Source organism: Nycticebus coucang, chromosome 1, assembly GCF_027406575.1.
Source record: "Nycticebus coucang isolate mNycCou1 chromosome 1, mNycCou1.pri, whole genome shotgun sequence".
NCBI lineage: Eukaryota > Metazoa > Chordata > Mammalia > Primates > Lorisidae > Nycticebus > Nycticebus coucang.
In genome coordinates this window covers 4039383-4058688 of record NC_069780.1, presented here as the reverse complement: position 1 = coordinate 4058688, position 19306 = coordinate 4039383, and the positions used below count along the sequence as shown (strand labels likewise).

At 34.6% G+C, this 19306-nt stretch overlaps 1 protein-coding gene across 4 annotated transcripts in view; it reads left to right on the top strand.

Annotated features, from left to right (window-relative positions):
• The window catches only part of ANKRD17 (ankyrin repeat domain 17), a 150622-nt gene that overhangs the window by 1495 nt on the left and 129821 nt on the right, over positions 1 to 19306 (top strand). The window lies entirely within an intron of this gene.

Below are 19306 nucleotides of genomic sequence, written 5' to 3'. Positions count from 1 at the left end.
CTAAGAGTTAGTCTTACTGGTTATCAGCTGTCTTATTGCCCTCATGTCCCCTTCCTGAAATAGAAGAATGTTGATCGGACAAAGCAGCCGAGGCAAAACATCTCTAAAGCCTGGTTTTCAACTGGGTTCGGAGAGAGGAGAACTGAATTATCTAGAAGTACTGCTTGCCCTTTAATTCTCTTCCACAAATATAGAACTTACTAAGTTGGTGGAGGTTGGTTTCCTGAAAATTGAATGTGAGCATTCTGAATTGTGTTCACAGAGAAATGTTTTTTAAAGGGTTTGAGCCTTGTCTATTTGTGGAGGACTGCGTTCTTTTTGACATCAGACTGAATGAAGTTATGTAGGGAGAGATTTAAGAGTTGAAGTAGGTATGCCAAAAACATGGACTCTACTGGAGATGACATGTATTCCCGTTTATTGGATTCTGAGGATAGGTTTGCATTGATAGATTTTTTTTTTTTTTTTTTTGGCTTAATTGGATGTTTTAAGGTAGAGTGGAATTCAGGCTGCATTTGAAGCATTGAAGAGAAAGATGTGATGGGATCCTTATCTCTGGTAAAATCTGTTGTGATACTTACAATCATTCAGTTGTATGATCTGTCATCTTCACTAAAATTTGTTGTGGCACTTAGAAGCTTTTAACTCTGATTCTTCTCAAAGGTGAGAAAAATTTTATAGATAATGCAGCTCAACCTCTTTATGTTAAAAATGAGGAAAACAAGGTTTAGAGGGAACTGGCTGTGGAGAATAGTAGCAAAAAGTAGAAATCAAAGATTTCTAGCGGCTCAGACCAGTATACTTTTTAATGTTAATTTATTTCCTTGTATCTTCCTTCTGACCTCGTTCAAATAAATAGTCTCTGAATGGTAGGATAACACAAAATCATGCAGCTAAGGGCAGAATACCAATATTTTATTACAATTTTAAATTCTCCTTCTCTCCTCCCTCCCACGCCCCCCACCCCCTAGGCCCCCCCAAAAATCAAGCTCTGATTTGGAACAAGGTCGTAAAAGTTCAGTGAAGTACTTATTGGAATATTCTGCTGAAAAATTTACATACTTATGCAGTTTTGTCCATTGGAATGTGGCTTATTAGCCAGCCGTGTAAGCTAATGACAAACACTTTTAGTAATTCCTTAAATCATGAAGAATGGCTGTATGTTTGTAGATATGCTAATTTTGTGAGTCAAGTTTGTTTTCTTTGAAAAGTAAAAATAGTATATGTTGACTTTGACCAACTAGGCTAGTGCTTCTTTGTTTTAATGTGCTTTATGTTGCCTTCTACTTGGTTGTGTAGACAGTAGGTTTGTCATGTGTTATGAAGATGAGTCAGGAGAAATAAGTATAAGAAAGTGCAACCATTAAAAAAAAATCTAAATAGGAACATGATGAGGGATGAGCAGTCAGAAAGAGTTACTTCTTTCTATCCTTTGACCAAAGTTAAAGAAGTAAATAAAATTGTAAGCTAAGTGAGTGAGTTGCATAGTGGTTTTCTTTTAATTACCTTTTTACTTACCAGAAGTTTAACTTTCTGGAGCTAGGAAATCTTATGGCCAAAATTACAGTATTTAAGTCTAATTCATCGTGTTAATAGGCTGCATGATAAAAAATGTGGATAACATGATCCTTGAAATTATCCTTTCACTAAAATTTGTAATGTTAAAAAGAAATATGGAAAGTTATAGTTTTGCAATAGTTAACCTGAAAAAAAGGATTATTTAATGGAACAAAAATATACAGGTTTGCTATAGGAAGAATGATAGCTGGGTAGTCTATGCGCAGAGGAAAAAATAGAATCACTTTAAATAAGATATTTATTTGAAGTTTGAAGAATAAGAAAATAATTTTTATTTGACATTGTGAGTAGGTTATTGAGAATTGGATTTTCCCAAAAGTACTTCAGAATGGGATAATCATGTTTTAGATAATTTGGGTATCTTCAGGTATACCAGGAAGCATAAGACCAGGAACTCTCCCTCCTTCCCTATATTTGACACAGAACCTGAAATTTAAAGTTGAAAATGCATATTTTTCTTGACCATTAGTGGATGGCCGATCAGCATGGAAAATAGAAATGTATTTCCTAACGTACAAGTCAAGGTGCTCTTCTTTTCAGATGCGGGAACTAAATTAAATTCTGTACTTGACTATTACAAGAAAAAAAGTTAAAATCACAAGAGTTGATACTTCATTTCAGAAATAGCATTGCATTGTATTGAATACATAAATATAATTAAATGAAATTAGTGTTTTCTTAAAGCAGAATTTGAAGGGGAAAACCATTTTTGTTGAAGAGGCATACAGTAGGAGCTGATCTGGATTCCATCTATTTTTGTAGGTAACCCGTGACTTTAAATTAAGAGATAAACCCAGTGAAGAAATTTTAGACAAAAGGAGCTGGTAAATAAATTATTAGTGACTTACCTCTCATTGAAGGGATTTGCAAGGCCAGGGAGAATCTGTTTACAGACATGAAAGAGGCAGAGTTGAAAATGCAGGAGAAAGAAAAATTATTTCAGAATTAGTCTGTGTCTCTTCAAGTTCATTTATTTGGATTTCAGTGGAAAAATGCTGAAGTCCTCTATTATAATGCTTAGACTCCCAGATGACACCCAGACAAGCTTGCTTATTCCCCAGTTTCATCTCCTAATTGAAGTAGCAGTATTGATAAACTGGATGTTAATATCTTTGAAGCAATAGTTCTATCTTAATTATAATTATCTTGCCTCCTCTCCTGCTTCAGCACCATACTTGATAAAAAACATATTTTTCAGTGAATAACTAGTACCTAAGGAGGCTGCAGAATTTATTTAGAAAACCAAGAGAAGTAGTAGAGTTCCTGGTAAGTGCCTGAAGCCTTCTAGACATACATAAATTTTTACAGACATAGTAAAAACTGATACTCGGTGCTTGCTGTGTGTCATGTTCAGGTAATGGTTAAGAGCATGGACTCTGGAGCTGGATTCAAATCTTTAATCTACCATTTACTAGCTTCATGGGGCAAGTTACTTAACCTTTCTCAGTTTCCTCTTTTAAATGATATAGATGGTAATAGTAGATCCTACTTTATAGTGTGTATTGTTTGTTATGAGAGTTCAATGAGTTAATATAGTTTGCATGTATTCTCATTTTGTTCTCTCCTATGAAGTAGGAACTGCTGTATTTGTTTCATTATTCAGTAAATGTTTGGAATTACTGCTGTGTGCTACGTATGTGCTGTACTGGGTGAACAAAACTGTTAAAGACACGTTGATTTTAAAATGCACTAATGAGTAGAGATTTAGAGGTGTAAGAATGAGGTTAAAATGTTAAGTGTACATCTTAAATAAGATGTGGGAGTGCCAGAAGTACACAAATGTTTGGAGGGTGTATTTATTTTATAAGACAAAATACTGGCTTAAAAGTGTTTTAGGTAAGCTCATCAGGTCACATAGCTAACAAGTGTCAGGGTGGGCCTTCACCTGGGTCTGTTTGATTCAAAGCCTACTCATTCATTTATTCACTCATTCACTTACTCTCTTACGCTGTGTGATATTTACTGTAATGTCTTTGATAATTGACATTTCAGATAATGTTAAAATAAATTCAGAGAGTACATGGGAAAGTACTTTTTGGCAGTAGGGTGACCAGCGAAGACAAGTTGGGCACCCCAGCTTTTATTTCCTTTTCTTATTCTGAAAAACTCATCTTAAAAAAAGAAAGCAAGAAATGTGGAAAAGAGCCGATAAATATGTCCATATTTCCACACTCTAAAATTAACAGTTGATAACAAAATGAAAACTTTATCATGAAAATTACCCTCTCTAGAGGCAATTGCTTCTCCTTTACCTTTAAAAATTTTTACTTTTCAAGGTAATTTTTCTCTATTAAACTAAAAAAAATTCCTTTTAAATAGGGGTTGTTAGAGTCTGGACAGGCTGTGAATAAATACCCTGAGATTAAGCACAAGAAGTTGTTGGTGTTGTTTATAAGGCTTTTCTCCCTCTTTCTGTTCCAACTCCATACTCCTTGTGTAGAATTTTCGTTAAGTAGTCAGAGAAGTCTATGATCCCCTTTTTCCATCTTGTTATTTTGAAACATTCTCAGGTTGAGGCAGTAGGGAATCTGGCAGCCATTTATTTGGCTTATTTGAGTTTGGAAACTGCTTCTTAAGTAAGAGGTAATTTGGTAACAAAGAAGTCATGAAGTAGTGAGTCCAAGATTGAGCTGTTCTTTCTAGTAAACTAGCCCTATGCATACTCCCTTTTCTCTTTAAATCTTCATATTTTGCCCTTTAAGTGGTGAAGTAGTTTTTAGTGTACTATGGACTGTTCAATCTAAAGGCTAAAACCTGTCCTACTCATCCTTGTATCTCCTGTACAGTATCATGTGTTGTGTACTTCCCTCTAGTAGTTATTTATGAAGTTTGATCTCTGAAGTAAGACTGTTTCACAAGTATTTCTTTGTTAGTCACTTATTCGAAATATTTGGGCGCACAGGTCTTAACGTAATAGAACTTGGTTGCATCTATTCATAGTGGACACCTATGAGATGTTTAGTCATTATTAACTTCACCAACTTTATTGGAGTTAGTATTGTGGAAGTTTTCAGTGTTGAGTAATCATCAAAGCAGAACATTTTGACTCCCAGAAATCACTAGACTTTTTGTTAGACTGCTTTTACTGGCATCTGATTATGCTATCCATTTGATTAGGAAAACAATTTTTAGGTCCTGGAGGCAGTGTAGTTGTATTTATGACAGTAGTTTATCTGAATTTTTATAAGAAATAGTTTTAGTGGGTTGGAAAATGTGGATGTGATGAGGATCTTTATCATTTTTGCATACTTGATCACTGACGAAAAGGAATGTGAATTAGTGTTAGCCGGTACCACTTATGTTTTCATTAGGACTGACAGGAGGCACCAATGCCCATGGTGTAATCTGTGCCAAGCCTAATTTCTTTCAGTTTTCATCTTTTGAAAAAACAAGTCATTAGGGAATTATGGGAGATGGGTACCTATGAATATTCTTCTAGTTCCTGGAACTTTAAGCCATCTGTTGGCTAACCAGGAGCAGAATATGCTTCCTGACTTCAGATGCTTCACTTTTTAACATACACACACACACACACACACACACAAATGTTTATATATATTTGTCTTTAGAATTTATTCAGTCATGAAGGGATGTGTAATCGTGGAGCAATGTGTCACTTTTACATGATTTATAATTCAATGTTTTATTATTGATAAGGGAAATATTGGATTTTATTTTCCTCAAGAATACTGTGTATTTCCAAATTAATATAGGTCTAATTATTGAAAGCATAACTTGGGTTGCTTTCTATAATCCTATAAAACTCATAAACATTACATGATCTTTTAAAAGAGTTGACTTGCCAAGTTTCTTTCTGAGTAAGACTAGAGATAAAAGAGGGTTGGGAGGAAAAAATAATGTGAATTTTTTACATTTAAAAGATTAAAGCACTTCAGGAATTTCTGTTGGAGCCAATATTATTTAGTATCTTTATAAACAATTTGATATATAGAGAAATCTTTCAGAGCCTGCAGACTGATCACAGTGAATTGTACTGATGAAAGTGGATAAGATCATTGAGAATAAGTTGAAAATGTTTTTTCAATAGGTTTTTATGAGTCAAGGGCAAAAAAGTGTGTCACTTTGAGTAAATGGTCTGACATGTAGCTTTTTTTTTTTTTTGGCAACAGTTTAGCATAATGTTGGGTGAGGTTAAATAAGGTATTGGAGATAACCATAATTATAATTATTATTTTAAATAATGATATACACCCACACAAAATGGATTATACACCTGCTGTACATGAAAATGATGACTAAAACAAGGGAAGGTGTAGAGAGGGATAGTTTAAAAATGATTGGAGGGTTAGGGATGGAATCCATGATTAAGGAAGACTGTAGATTTTACTTAATTATATTGTTATTGCTTATTATTTAATGTTCAAATTAACTAGTTACTTGAACTAAATTATAACATGAAGAAAATTGTGAGGCATACCAGGTTATTTCAATTTTGAAAATAAGTAAACCTCTTTTTCATTTCTTGAGATTTGAAAGTATAGACAAGTTCATATTCATGGAACTAGCTTGTGACTGTGCATTTTTCATAGTGAATTTTGCCTCTCCCTTTCCTCTTCCCAAAAAGGTTATTAGTTCATCTAATTTAGCCTTTCGTTTTTTTTTTTTATTCTTCCTTTTCCCCTAAAGAGAAAGGAGCAGGGAAAAACAAAAAAACAAAGTAAAGAAATATAAACCTGTTCTAAATTAATTTCTTGGTATTTTTTTCTTCATATATTGTCTCTTAATTGGTTAAAAATGTTGGATTGAAAACTATTTCAGGGGGATCTATGGAAAGATTAGTTCTGTTTTGAGTTTGGAATGTTCATTAACATGGGAATCTCTTTTCCTTTCCCTCTTTCTCTTGTCACTCTAAATATGAAACCTGAGAAGAAAAGGAAGTCCTCCTCTTTATGTTTTAACATGTCCATTTCCAGTTCAGCCTTTGACCCCATTATTGTTTCTTTCTAATCCCTGTGATTTTTTTTGTATATGTGAAATTAGTAAGGAAAGTAGTATTTCAAAGCTTCTTATGTAGCTCTTAATAGTGGAAGATGAGGTGTAGGAGTTAATTCTTTTATTTGACAAATATTTATTGAGTATCTGCTGTATGTGGCTGTTTTCATTATCTAATAATCTCAACCATTTCCTTCCCATGGAATATGAAAAAATTAGCTACATTTAAATTCATAGCTGTATGTGTTAAACCTGTATGAGTTAAATGAATTTATATATGTCGTAGTTAGTGAAACTTACACACATGAAAACTTAGTGCTGTGATAGAATTTTGTTTTATGTATGATTTGTAGCTGATAGCTATTACTGTTAGTATACTCCTTGAACTAACTTTATTTAAGGAACATTATTGAGACCTAGCAAAATCATCTAGGGATTGAGTGGTTTGAAAAAATTGAGACAATGTTCCTAGATTCATAAAGCTTAAATCTTACTAATATAAAACTAATAAGTTAAAACTGTGAAGATGATTTTTATCCTGAATGAATCCTGTTCTTTGAGAGTCTATGTTAGTTTTGGGTATAACTGTGTACCTTATGTTATAGAGATCATTTTGTTTCTGCTTTGAATGTTAGGGTAGACTTCACATCTTTTCTGTGTATCTCTTGGAATACTCAGTGAGTTGTGATACTTTGTTTCTTTTTTTTGAAAGATGAGATCTGTATATATCATTTTTCCAGAGTGTCCTTGACAACTAAACTATACTAAAGAGTCATCCATTCTAATTTTATCCTGAAGATTTTGTAGTAAGAAAAGAGGTATTATCTTTATTAGTATACTTGTGATTACTGTAAGTAGAGATAGTTACAATATGAGAAATTGAGTTTCAGGACAGTGTAGTGTGAAAAATGTCTTTTAAATAAGATTTAAAATATAGTGTTTCATATCATTAAATAGTATTCATTAACTAAACATTATACTTATTTGTAGAAACATACATGTTTATAGAAAACTCAACAATATCAAAAAGATCTAAAGAATACAGAAATCACCTGTGATCTCACTCTTCAAAATTAGTCGTTATCTGAAATCTGTCTTTTCATTCTTTTTCTTGTAATATATTAAATTCTTCTTCTTCTTCTTCTTATTTTTTTTTTTTGCAGTTTTTGGCCGGGGCTGGGTTTGAAGCCGCCACCTCTGGTATATGGGGCTGGTGCCCTACTCCTTTGAGCCATAGGCGCCGCCCTATATTAAATTATTTTTCATGAAAAATAGAGCTGTCACAGAAAGTTTGCTTGCTAAATGTTTTTTGCTATAGCAGTTGAAGAGATAGTTTTCAGATAATGATATGCATATTTATTTAATATAAAAAGTGATGAATATATTAATACTTTAAAGTTTTTCTCAGGGTAAATGCTGCTACCTGCTTGGTGTTTTATCAAATATTTCAGTTTCTTTGTGAGAAAGGAGTGTGTGTATGGGGGAGGGCAGGTGTGTCCATCAGAGACTACATTAGAATTTGCCATATAGTTTTCATTTACTAATGAATGTTTCATAATATGAATGTTCATAATTTATTCTTTTATGTTGTAGACATTTAAATTGTTTTCACTACATTGCTGTTATACATACAAACTGAAGCGAACATCCTTTTACAGTTATTTTTGAGTATAAAAATACTTCTTTGAGATGGATTCCTGTAAATGGAATTGCTGGGCCAGAGGGTATGCACGTGTTAAATTGGGTAAATACTCCCAAACTTTATTTCCATCAACAGAGTTTGAGACTGTGTTTTACAGTCTCAAAACAGATAGATTTTACACCATCTGTTTAAGAAATGGTGTTGTGTTTTCGTTTTCCTGATTACTGTCAACATTAAGTAAATTTTTATCTTTATTTTTCATTTGGATTTCTTTTAAAATTTTTCTTTTTTATCCTTTTCCTGTTATTCTATTAGGATTGTCTTGTCTTTCTTAGCAATTTGTTGGTGTTATTTATTTTGTGATTAATCCTTCATGATGCTATTTGTTACATATATTCTCTTTACATTGTTTTTACAATATAGAACAAAATATTGTTTTACGACTTCTAGAGATCCACCTGACTCCAGTATTTAAAAATTCATAGAAATTTTCTTTTGGTACTTCTGTACTTTGTTTTCTGAAGATACATAGATCTCTTTTTGGATATAGTTTTTAATTGTTGTGTCCAGTTCTTATTCTTCTCTTCTGGATATAGCATTTAGTTGTTGTGTCCATTGCTTAGCTTCCACGTTTCAGTAGTAGTTGACCAATTCTTCAAAAAAGTTCTTTTTTTATGTAATACTGCCTTCTCCTGTTTCTGCCTTGTTTTGTTGACTTCTTTTTATTGGTTTTCTTTCTGTCCCCTTCAGTGTATGTCCTTTGATTATTTACCTCATTGCTCAGTCCTGGGTCCTTTTCTGTCTTGTATCTGGTCTCACTTTTAGGTAATTTTATTTATTTGCTTGTTGTATATCTATATTCTTGTGGTTTTCAAGTTTATATCTCCAGTCTAAACCTTTCTTCTTGAGTATTGCACTTACCCTTCTGGCTACCCAATGTTTGTGCAAACCTTTCTTCTAAGACCTAATCCTCTTTCCTAAAGAGAATCAATTAAAAGTCTCATTGACTTACTACATATAGCTCAAAGTGAAAGATATCTATCTACCAAAGGCCTTTTCTCTTCACTCCAGTAATCTATAAAATAATAAAAATGTATCTGTCCCTCTTTTTTCCCCAACCCATTGTATACTGGTGAGTAGGAATAGGATAATTATAATAAAAGTGCTCTTAGAGAAGAGAAGAAGTACATAGTGGTCATTTGTCCATATTGATAATGAAACTGTTCTCAGAGGGAAGTTGTGATGAAGTCGCCTTGGCCACTGTGTAAGTTTCTCATCAATTCGCCTGATTTTGCTGTATGGGACAAGTAATCATTTCATTGTCATCTGTGTCCTGGGCTTTGTTCTTTATTTCTTAATTAAATTTTTTTCTTTTTTTTTTGAGACAGAGTCTTACTCTGTCACATAGGTAGAGTGCTATGGCATCATAGCTCATAGCAACATCAAACTCTTAGGCTCAAACAATCCTCTTGTCGCAGTCTCCCAAGTAGCTGGGACTACGGTGCCGCCATAACACCTGGCTGTGTTTTAGAGATGGAGTCTGGCTGTCTCTCAAGCTGGTCTTGAACTCCTGAGGTCAAATAATCCACCTGCCTCAGCCTCCCAGAGTGCTACGATTATAGGCATGAGCCACTGCACCTGTACTTTGGGCTTTGTTCTTAAGATGATTTTTTCTTGTTCACTATCTTTCTTAGCTACATCTGAAGTAGTATGCATCGGAGAGTGTGATATCCCTAGGAATTGCACAACTTTTGTAGCCTACTACAAGTTGGTATGGATTTAGGACCTGCAGGATTAAAGTTCAGTCATAAGATTTTTAGGCCAGTAATGTAGTTTGATAAACCTCTCTCAAAAACTTAATAGATTAGAAGCATGTGACATTAACTGTAGCAAAAGATCTCTTTTAGTCCTTAGTTTTTCAAAACTTTGATTCTCTTTTTTATGGGTCTCTGCTACACCTTTCCTCATTCCCTCCTGTTTTCTGGCTACCTTGAGGGCATCTGAAATAATACAGTCTTAGGTGATGTGTCAGTCAGGCTTTAACCAGAGAAGCAGAACAAGTAGGGGATTTATAGATTGATAGATATGTTTTAAGAGATTGATTACAGGGAATTGACTTCCATGATTGTGAGGGCTGGCTAAGCAAGTCTGAAGTCTGTAAGGCAGGGAAGATTGTGGGCAAGGTGGCACCTATGAGCTGAAGTTGAAGCAGCCTGTGAAGAGAGAACAAGTGTAGCCTCAGTTGCTATTTAGAGTCTCATTTGCTAAGAGAGCCTGATCTCTTTCAAAGTGAGCTGATTTTGGACTTTAGTTACATCTGCAGAATCAGCTCACAGCAGCACCTAGATTAGTATTTGATTGAATAACCGAGAGAAGGTATTTATGCATTATAAAATGGCTGCTGCCTCCCCTTCTTTCTTCTTTTAGCCTAACCAAGTTGACATATCACAGGTGGGAAAGGAATACTTTTTTTAAATTAACTCTTCAGTCTCCCCAAAAGTAGCACTCTTAACACTGATCTTTACTTCTAGCTGGCAAAGGCTATTTGAGATTACAGAGTTATCTTGTGGTACTTACAGCTCAAAAGCAGCTACTTTCTAGCCTGAGAGGCCCCACATTACTGAACCTTTGTAGTTGGGGTTTGCTGCTGAGAGAATTTCTCTTAGTACTGTTTTCACGTTTGTCTCTGCTGCAAACTACCTGCTTTGTAGCTGAGTTGATCTTTCTGATCTTTAAATAGCCAGCACACACCAATATTCTGAGTTTTTCTAACTCAGTGGTTCTCAGCCTTCCTAATGTCAGGATGTATTTTCATTTTTACAAAGGGGTCGTAACCCCGGTTGAGAACCTCTGTTCTAACTGCTTTTCTCAGACCTACCGACTTTGCAGGCATTCATATTATTGCAAGCAAGGGTTGTACTAAATGTTTGTAACTACATAGCAGGAGTCGTTAGCTCTCTAGTCTGAGGTGTGTTTCCTTGCTTCCTGTCCTGTAGGAAGCTGCGTTAGAATTTTAAGGAGTTAGGGCGGCAAGTCACTTCTAATGAACTATATTAATTAAGATATAGGATGAGTGATTGAGTAATTTTAGCAGAGAGATTCCAAAACACATGTAGTTCAGGCAAGATGGAAGTTTGTTTCTCTTTTATGTGCTACTCCAGGGTAGTCCTTAAGGTTGTTCTTAGTCACCATTCCTTGCTGAAACTGTGCTGTCCTATACTGTAGCCACTAGCTACTGGGCCCTTGAAATGTGGCAAGTGTATCTAAAGAGCTGAATTTTTAATTTTAATTTACTTCTAATTAATTTAAATAATCACATCTAGTTATTATATGGGAGAGTACAGATATAGAACATGTGCATCATCACAGAAAGTTTTTCTTTTCTTTTTTTTTTTTTCCAGGAAAGCATAAAACTAAGTTCATTGAGAAAGACAAAAGCTTCCAGAGTAAGAGCAAGATATAGGCTTATGAAGCAAGATATTTTCATCTAGACAGCAAACAGACCCTGTTGTTGTGACAAAGAAAAGGCACACAAAAGTTTTATTGGACAGCTGTGACTTGGGGTGTTGACTTCATCTGGTCTGATACACTATATCAGTATCATGTCCATGTTTCATGAATTTTATACCTCTGTCATACACATACTGAAACCCTAACCCTGGGCACCTCAGAATGTGACTGCATTTGGAGATAAGCCTTTTAATTTTTTTTTTTGCAGTTTATGGCAGGGGCTGAGTTTGAACCCGCCACCTATGGTATATCGGGCCAGCGCCCTACTCCTTTGAGCCACAGGGGCCGCCTGGAGATAAGCCTTTTAAAAAGATAGTTAAGGTTAGCTCAGATTATATGTCTAATCCAGTCTGACTGGCGTCCTTATGAGAAGAGGAAGTTTGAACACAGAACGTCAGGGATACATATGCACAGAGAAAAGGCCATATAAGGATACAGCTGGAAGGTGGCCATCTGCAAGCCAAGGAGAGAGGCCTCTAGAGAAAGTAAATCTGTTAATCTGGGACTTTTCACCTCTAGAACTGTGAGGAAATAACTGTTGTTGTTTAAACCATCCTGTCTGTGGTGTTTTATCATGGCAGACCTAGTAAACTAATATACAGCTCATGAGAAACAAGAAACAGAAAGGTGAAAGTAGATAGCTTCCTTTTAAGGAATTGACCAAGAAGCTGCAAACATCATTTTTTCTTTCTTTCTTTTTTTAATTGTTGGGGAATCATTGAGAGTACAAAGAACCAGGTTACACTGCTTGCTTTTGCTGGGTAAAGTCTCTGCAATAATAGTGTCCCACCCCTAAGAGGTGTGTCATGCACTGTGGCTCCCCACCTGCCTCCTTTCTCCAGGTCCCCCTCTTTCCCTTTCTCCCACCTTGTATTGGCATCAGTTGTCCTCATAACAGAATTCAGTACATTGGATTCTTGCTTCTCCATTTTTGTGATGCTTTACTAAGAAGAATGTATTTCAACTCCATCCAAATTAATACGAAAGATGTAAAGTCACCATCTTTTTTAGTGGCTGAATAGTATTCCATGGCATACATATACTACAGTTTATTAATCTATTCCTGGATTGGTGGGCATTTAGATTGTTTCTGCAATTTGGCAATTGTAAGTTGAACTGCAGTAAACAGTCTAGTGCAAATGTCCTTATGATAAAATGATTTTCCATTGTATATCACTGGTTACACTTGGTTCTATGGCCACACTTAAGACTTAGCTTTTACTGGATGGTAATATACTCAGATAAAATTTGGGGGAAGTGGTTTTTTACTAAAAGAAGAGGAGAATGGATAGTTAGTATCTTATACTGATGTCATTCTAGGATTGTATTATCCTATGGCCAGTAGTAGTAGAGAAAAAGCCATTCCTGAAATAATCTTCTTGGCCTAACTTCTGTCACATGTCCATTCTTGAACCAGCCATTGCCTGTCATTAAGGAAAAAGATGCTTTGTTTAGGAGTAGGTCTTGCTTTTTCACCTCGTGTAGGAGGTGAACTAAGAGAGGTCCACTCTTATCTGAGGCTCACAGAAAATGTTTCCCAAAGAGAGAGTTTCTGTAACCAAAAAGGTATGATGGGAGAATGGGATGGGAATGGATGTTGGATATAAGACCTCCAGAGTGTACTGGAATCTTTCCACATGTCTACCATCACTCTAGCCCTGGCTGTTTCTTGCATTTCAGAGATGCCTTCTAATTTGTTCGCCTAGGTTTTGTCTCCCTGTACTTCATTCATTCTTCATGTAGTGACTAGGCTACTAATCTTTCTGAAATGTAAATCATTATATGACTTCTCATGGCTCTTTGAATAAAACCCAAACTCCTGATTTGGCCTGCAAGACTTTGTATGGCTGCTCCTTATTGTTCTAGCCCTTCCACTTTATTCATAATCTGTAGTTATACTGATCTTTTTGTTCTCAAAACATGCAGACTTTCTGGCACTGGTTTATTTTTTTACTGTCTTCCTATTGTGTTCTTCCTCTGGTTCTTTGTTCTTTTTCATCCTTTAGGTTTCAACTTAGGTATTTTTCTGTCTAGGATTGTTAGAAGAAACTAATTCCTGATACCTCTTCTTCTACCTTTCTTTCAGTTTTCTGCCTGTAACTGGGGTAAGTTGCACTGGGGTGAGAAATAGGAGCCCTGCTGCTCTTTGACCAAGCTTTATGATTGTAGTGTTAAGTACTTCCAGGGAACTGTTTCTTACCACTTAAAAAAGAGTTTGTGGTGCCTGTGGCTCAGTCAGTAGGGCGCCGGCCCCATATACCGAGGGTGGCGGGTTCAAACCCAGCCCCGGCCAAAAACTGCAACCAAAAAATAGCCGGGCGTTGTGGCGGGCGCCTGTAGTCCCAGCTACTCGGGAGGCTGAGGCAAGAGAATCGCTTAAGCCCAGGAGTTGGAGGTTGCTGTGAGCGTGTGATGCCACGGCACTCTACCGAGGGCCATAAAGTGAGACTCTGTCTCTACAAAAAAAAAAAAAAAAGAGTTTGTGGGATGAGGTGAGAGAATTGGAGTGTTTAATATTCCTGGATTCCCAACATTTCTTTTTCCTTTAAAAAAAATTATTTTTTTAGGTTTTTTTTTTTTTATTGTTGGGGATTCATTGAGGGTACAAGAAACCAGGTTACACTGATTCATTAATTTTTTTTTCAATTGGGCAGCTCCTGTGGCTTAAAGGAGTAGGGTGCTTGCCCCATGTATGGGAGGTGGTGGGTTCAAACTCGGCCCCAGCCAAAAATTGCAAAAAAAAAAAAAATTTTTTATTGCAGTAAAATGTACATATGTAATTTACCATCTTTACCATTCATTTATTTCTGTCTGCATCAATTTTGGTTATTGAACCTTGTGAAATTGCTGTTTTTATAAGTCAGTAATCATTGAATATCTTTGATTTCATATGATTCCGCCTATTATGTTAGCAGGTTGGTATGTTAGAAGGCATTTCTCTCTTATTGAGCTTCTTTGTTAAGAGTACTGGATTGAACTTAACAGATGTAGTTTAGAATCATCTTTTGTAAACTTTCATAAAATATTCTCATTGAAGTTTTGGTAGGTTATACAGTGATATTCAGATTAATTTGGGGGAGAAATAAACATATAATACTGAATATTCCCATTCAGAAACATGGTGTGTCTCTGGGTTTTCAGGCCTTTCATCTGTCTTTACTGAAATTTACTGAAATTTTATAGTTTTCATATAGGCTTGATTTTTATTTCAGATTATTTTATAGCTTTTATTGCTGTCCTGAATGCTGAATGGTATTCTTTATTCCGTTATACTTTCTACTTAATTGTTGGAGTATAGGACCTATTGCTTTTAATATTTTGAACTTGTATATGGCCACTAAACTGAATTATATTAAGTCAGCTTACTCTGTGAAGTTTCTGGATCTAGTCATCTGCTGAATTGTAATCATAGATTCCCTAATGTTAAACTGTGTTTGGCATACTTGGTGCAATGTGGTATTATTTAAACACAGATTTGGTTTTGTTAACATTTTAATTTATGTTTTCTGTGAAGATTACTTCATGTTAGAATTTCTTTTAAATTTGTTTGGAGAAACTGACAATATTTTGCTCCTTACATTAGTCTTGTAAAGATTTCTGTTGTACAGTTTATATGCATCCTCTTTCCTTTTAGTCTTATGTTGTGGTTTTAACTATATTTGTCACTGAAATGTTAGAAAGGAGTTCGATCAAGTGCTTTATTGGGCCTCTTCATAGTTTAGTACTTTTTAAAAGTGGCTTAAGTAATTGAGTGCATGCCTCTTTTCTTTATAACTTAAAAAACATTTTTAAAATTGTGATAAACAACATAATGTAAAATTTACTATCTTAATAAATTCTGAGTGTATAGTTCAGTAGTATTAAGTATATTCACATTATTATGCAGCAGATTTCTAGAACTTTTTCATTTGCAAAACTGAAATTCTGTATCCATTGAACAACTTCACATTCACACTTCCTCCTTCCACTTAACCACCATTCTACTTTGCGTTTTTATGAATTCTTGTATTTAATGTAAGTGGAACCATACAGTATGTGTCTTTTTGTAACTGTCCTGTTTCATTTGTTCTCAAGGTTCATCCATGGTATGTGACAGGATTTCCTTTTTAAGGTGAAATAATGTTCTATTATATGTACATATGTATATATTGCATTTTATTCATTCAGCAGTTGATGAACATTGGGTTGCTTTAGTCTCTTGGGTATTGTGCCTCATATTTTTTACATTTAATTCATTTATGGTAGTTAATAAATTAACTTAGCTCTTTCACAGTCTATTCTTTCTTGCTCTATGAAGTTTTATCTTTATTTCATTTATTTACACAATAAAACAATTAAACTGGGTTATATCTGCTCAGTATATACATCTTTATATATACTGAATTTGTATTATCCGAAGGTTGACATACTAAAATTGGTTACTTGTATTAAGCTGTTTTCTATGTTACCTGATAAGCAGCTAACGTCTGTGTGGAGTTTTGTGGCTAACAAAGTAATTTTACATTTTTTTTTCATTTAATCCAGTTCGTGATCTTTTGAAGTGGTGCTTTTTTCTGCTATCTCTTAAGCCTCTAAACAGGCTTTGCGTCTTTCTTTCCTCCCTCAGACATTTCTAGTAAAAAAGTAAAAATGCTTTACTGAAGAAGGTAAGGGCAGCATTGACATCTATACATCTATACCGTGTTCTTACTGATTTGTGTGTTATCATTAGTTTTATCTACAATGTCTTTGGATTTGAAAATCACCCTACATTATTAATGCAGGACCTATAAACTGTATTGTCTTATCATTACCTTTTTTATATCATTACCTGTTTATATCTTTTAAATGAACTAGGAATGGTTTAAACTTATATCTTACGTAGTTGCTGTTCAAGAAATGCCAAAATAGAAGAGTTTCTGTAAGAAACACTATAGAAAAGTTTAATGCTATCGAGGGGATAATATCCTTTAAATCTAAAGTTTGCACCAATGACACTGAACTATGAGTAGTGTTTTACTTTAATTTTTCATGTTGGGGGAATCTTTTTTCTTTCTTTAGTTTTCTTTTTTGCTAATATTTTTAAATTTTTAATTATGGGTACATAATAATTGTATATATTTATAAGGTACGTGTGAAGTTTTGATATAGTAATACAATGTATTAATTGATTAGGGTAATTGGGGCATCCATTACCTCAGGCATTTATCACTTCTTTGTGTTAGAGACATTCCAAGTCCACTCTTTCAGCTATTTTAAAGTATACCATAACTATTGATGATATCACTTTGTGCTTGTGCTATCAAATATTGTTCATTCTATCTGATTATAATATAGTTCTGTACCCATTAACCATCCCTACTTGATCCCCCACTCTCTGCACCCTTCTCCACCTCTGGTAACCATCATTGTACTCTCTGTCTTCATGAGATCTATTGTTTTAATTATGTAGCTCCCATATATGAGTGAGAACATGTGAGATTTGTCTTTCTGTGTTTGGCTTATTTCACTTAACATAATTTAGTTCTTTCCATGTTGTTGTAAATGGTAGGATTTCATTCTTTTTATGGCTATATAATATTCCATTGTGTATATGTATCACAGTTTCTTTATCCATCATCCATTGATGGACACCTAGGTTGATTCCAAATCTTGGCTATTGTGAATAGTGTTATAGTAAACATGGGGGTGCAGATATCTTTTTGATACACTGATTTCCTTTCTTTTGGATATATACTTAACAGTGGGATTGCTGGGCCATATGGTAGCTCTATTTGTAGTTTTTTGAGGAACCTCTGTATTCCCCATAGTGGTTGCACTAATTTACATTCCATCAACTGTGTCTGTATCTCACCAGCATTTGTCATTGCCTGTCTTTTTGATAAAAGCCATTTTATCTGGGATGAGATGATCTATTGCGGCAGTTTTGATTTGCATGTTTCTTAGACTAATAATGATCGTGGGTTGTATGTCTTCTTTTGAAAAATGTCTATTGAGGGTCTTTGTGCATTTTTAAATTTGATTATTTGATTTTTTACATATTGAGCTGTTGGAGTTCCCTACATATTCCAGTTATTAATTCCTTGTCAGATCGATAGTTTTCCAATGTTTTCTCCTATTCTGTAGGTTTCTTCACTTTGTTTCCTTTGCTGTGCAGAACCTTTTTAGATTGACGTGATCCCATTTGTCCAATTTTGTTTTGGTTGCCTGTGCTTTGGAGATATTACTCAAGAAGTCCTTACCCAGAGCAATGCTCTGAAGCATTTCCCCAGTGTTTTCTTCATTGTTTCAGGTCTTAGATTCAAGTTTTTAATCTATTTTGATTTGATTTTTTTTTTTTAATATGGCGAACCGTAATGGTCTAGTTTAAGTCTTTTGCATAGGGATGTCTAGTTTTCCCAGCACCATTTATTGAAGATAGTGTCTTTTTCCCAATGTATCTTTTTGGCAGTTTTGTCAAAGATAAATTCACTATAGACGTGTGGATTTACTACTGAATTCTCTGTTCTGTTCCATTGGTGTGTTTGTTTTTATGCAAGTACCATGCTATTTTGTTTGCTGTAGTTATGTAGTATAATTTAAAGTCTGGTAATGTAATTCTATATATTGGAGAAATCTTAAAATAAAATTGTCTTTATTTGTCTTATTTCTATAAAATTTTATTTAATTTTTCTTATTTTACTAAATCACATAGTAAAACATCTGTTAAAGCTTAAACGGTAGAGAAAGATACAGAATAAGAGTTAAAGTTCTTTCTTTTATATCCCAAAGTGTGACTTTTAAGTATGCGTAATACTTTGCCTTTTTCTGTGCATTTTCACACACATGTATATTCGTATGGTATGTAAACAAATTATTGTTTTGCATAGATGAGTTCATTATAAAAATACTGTCTGAAACAGTATTTTTAAAATTAATAAATCTGTCATAGACTCTTTCCATATGGATAACATATAGTCATCTTATTCCTTTTAATGATGGTATTTCCTTGTTGGTTATCAAGACTTAATTTTCCAATTTATGGAAATTTTGGTTGTATCTGATATGCTATTACAAACAGTGCTGCAATGGACTTTTATTTTATTTTATTGTTTGGGATTCATTGAGGGTACAAAGAATTAGGTTCCACTGATTACGTTTGTTGGTTTAGGTAAAGTCCCTCTTATAATTGTGTCCCTGCAGGGGACTCTTTTTTTTTGCAGTTTTTGGTTGGGGCCGGGTTTGAGCCCACCCCCCTCCTGTATATGGGGCTGGCACCTTACTCCTTTGAGCCACAGGCACCACCCGAAGGGACTCTTTTTGATAGATATCTTTGTGTAGAGGTTTCTGTATTATTGTAGGGTGTATTCCAGTGGTGAAAGTACTAGAAGAAAGTATATGGATCTGTTTCTGTAACTGCCATTTTGTTGTGTTAACATCATATTTTTTTTGGACTTCAGTGGTTTTGTAGTGTTATGGGATCTGCTAGGTCAAATGTCAGTTTTCAAGCTCTTTTCATGTCTTTTCTCTCTGGATGTCCCTTTCTGACTGCCTTTGTCCATAAATGACCATAGGAGATACCACCTTTTCTCTGAAGGTGTTCATAAAACTTAGCATGTTGAATAATTATAACCCTAGTAGTATTTTAATGAACATTTACTATGG